General features: G+C 56.8%; 1 non-coding gene across 1 annotated transcript in view; it reads right to left on the reverse strand.

Annotated features, from left to right (window-relative positions):
• Window positions 1–294, reverse strand: part of LOC126134550 (small subunit ribosomal RNA) — a 1909-nt gene extending 1615 nt beyond the window's left edge. Inside the window, exon 1 of the ribosomal RNA XR_007527759.1 lies at window positions 1–294. This exon is cut by the window's left edge and continues 1615 nt beyond it. This is a non-coding gene — a ribosomal RNA (small subunit ribosomal RNA).
• Window positions 295–2500: the final 2206 nt, after the last annotated feature.

Consider the following 2500-nt stretch of genomic DNA (forward strand, 5'->3'; position numbering starts at 1 on the left):
AGGACCGTGCGATCAGCCCAAAGTTATTCAGAGTCACCAAGGCAAACGGACCGGACGAGCCGACCGATTGGTTTTGATCTAATAAAAGCGTCCCTTCCATCTCTGGTCGGGACTCTGTTTGCATGTATTAGCTCTAGAATTACCACAGTTATCCAAGTAACGTGGGTACGATCTAAGGAACCATAACTGATTTAATGAGCCATTCGCGGTTTCACCTTAATGCGGCTTGTACTGAGACATGCATGGCTTAATCTTTGAGACAAGCATATGACTACTGGCAGGATCAACCAGGGAGCTGCGTCAACTAGAGCTGAGCAGCCGGCCGCCCGGGAGTGTGTCCCAGGGGCCCGCGCGAACACGCAAGCGTCCGCTCAATTATTCTGCAAACAGGAGGAGGCTGAGCTCCCCTGCACAATACACCTCGAAACCCTCTCAGGTCCCGGCGGCGCGCAGCGCCGTCCTAAGTACTTGGTCGGGTTCGAGAGAGGCGCAATCGCCCGGAGTTAGGCGAGTAGACGCTTTAGGTGCGACCACCCGTGCTCCCAACTGAGCTTGCCGCTGCCGACAGAGGCCCGGGAGCGTGCTGTCGTGGCATTGCCGGCGGGAGACAACACGCGCCACCTACGGTGACCGGCAGCTCCAACGCCAGCGCCACAGAAGGGCAAAGGCCCCACGTGGGTGCCGAAGCGAACTCTCCCAGCACAGCGCACGTGCCAACACGTCTGCACAACTGCGATACAAACCACCAGCGAGAACCGCTGGGGCGACCGAGCAGCAGACGGCGTCGCGGCGCCGAGTGCCGGGCGGCGGCGCATCCTCAACGCACACAGTCCTCAGTCGGACCAGCACACTGCAGATGTCCACCGCGCTTCGCACCGGGCCCGCGAGGACCCACTTTGGCCGCCCGGCGCCGCGCGCAGGGTGCCCCGGCGCGCAGCTGCGCCGCCTGCCGCGTCCGTCGGCCGGCGCGCCTGCCACTGGGCGCCCCCACCAGCCGGCTGTAGCGCGTGCGCCCACGCACCGCGCGGCCAGCACGCCGGGCGGCCCCCCCTCACCGGCCGGGGACGGTCCCACCCAGCCACCGCCGCGTATCGCTTCACACACAGATTTGCCCTTACTGATTTACCTCCAGCAACAACAACCGCACCACAATGGGTTTACCAGTTGTTCATTTGCGTTGCGTCACGTCACCAGCAAACGTAGACGTCCATCCCAGTTTGCAAATGCAACGATTATTGCATACCTGTCTGTTAGGTGTCACGACACACTACGTCTGCCCACATACACGCAACAAAATGTGCACGACTAGAGAACACGTGGGAGGTGGCCCCCTACGTATGCGATGTCCATTACGAGACCGACTGTCAACCAGCATCTGTACCATGTCGCAGATGTGGAACGCGGTGCACCATGCTATCACACTGTGTGAGAAGAGACGACTACGTTTGAATACACGCGCCACTACATCAACAGACGGCTCATGCTGATCGCCATCCAGGGCGTCCGTTACTCCCACACGTCTCTATGGCGTACCACACTGCAATGTAGCTGTTATGGGGAGACGGCACGTGGCTGAGTGCACAACATTTGGACCGTATGGTTCGCTGTTGTTGGGCGCAGTCGTACGGTCACACATGTGCCACAGCGTATCATTCAGTACATACGGACCTATGTGCAGTACAATGTGAGGATTAAGCTTACGATATCAGCGGACAGTGGACACAGGCCGTACCACGACGTAGACTGAGCGCTTCGACATGCGAATGCCAGTGAACAGCTGCGAAGGGCATTGAACACGCAAGCACCTGAACGACCAGCGTGCGAAGGCAGGGTGGAGGGGGGGGGGCGATGTACATCCTGCAGTTGTCCACATTACAGTGTACAGCGGGAGCATGTAAAAAGTAAGCAACACTTGCGAAGTGTTCAACATGAAACGACACACAAGAGGGTGGGCGGTGCGAGTAGCGAACTATATTCAGAGGGTTGTGGTTAGACAACACTAGATTAATGTAACGTGTCATATGCCAATTACAGAGCAGGTTAAGGCACAACGTGGGTTAGGTTAAGGCACAACGTGGGTTAGGTTAAGGCACAACGTGGGTTAGGTTAAGGCACAACGTGGGTTAGGTTAAGGCACAACGTGGGTTAGGTTAAGGCACAACGTGGGTTAGGTTAAGGCACAACGTGGGTTAGGTTAAGGCACAACGTGGGTTAGGTAAGGCACAACGTGGGTTAGGTTAAGGCACAACGTGGGTTAGGTTAAGGCACAACGTGGGTTAGGTTAAGGCACAACGTGGGTTAGGTTAAGGCACAACGTGGGTTAGGTTAAGGCACAACGTGGGTTAGGTTAAGGCACAACGTGGGTTACGTTAAGGCACAACGTGGGTTAGGTTAAGGCACAACGTGGGTTACGTTAAGGCACAACGTGGGTTACGTTAAGGCACAACGTGGGTTACGTTAAGGCACAACGTGGGTTACGTTAAGGCACAACGTGGGTTAC

The sequence above is a fragment of the Schistocerca cancellata genome, unplaced genomic scaffold (genome assembly GCF_023864275.1).
Source record: "Schistocerca cancellata isolate TAMUIC-IGC-003103 unplaced genomic scaffold, iqSchCanc2.1 HiC_scaffold_605, whole genome shotgun sequence".
Taxonomy (NCBI): domain Eukaryota; kingdom Metazoa; phylum Arthropoda; class Insecta; order Orthoptera; family Acrididae; genus Schistocerca; species Schistocerca cancellata.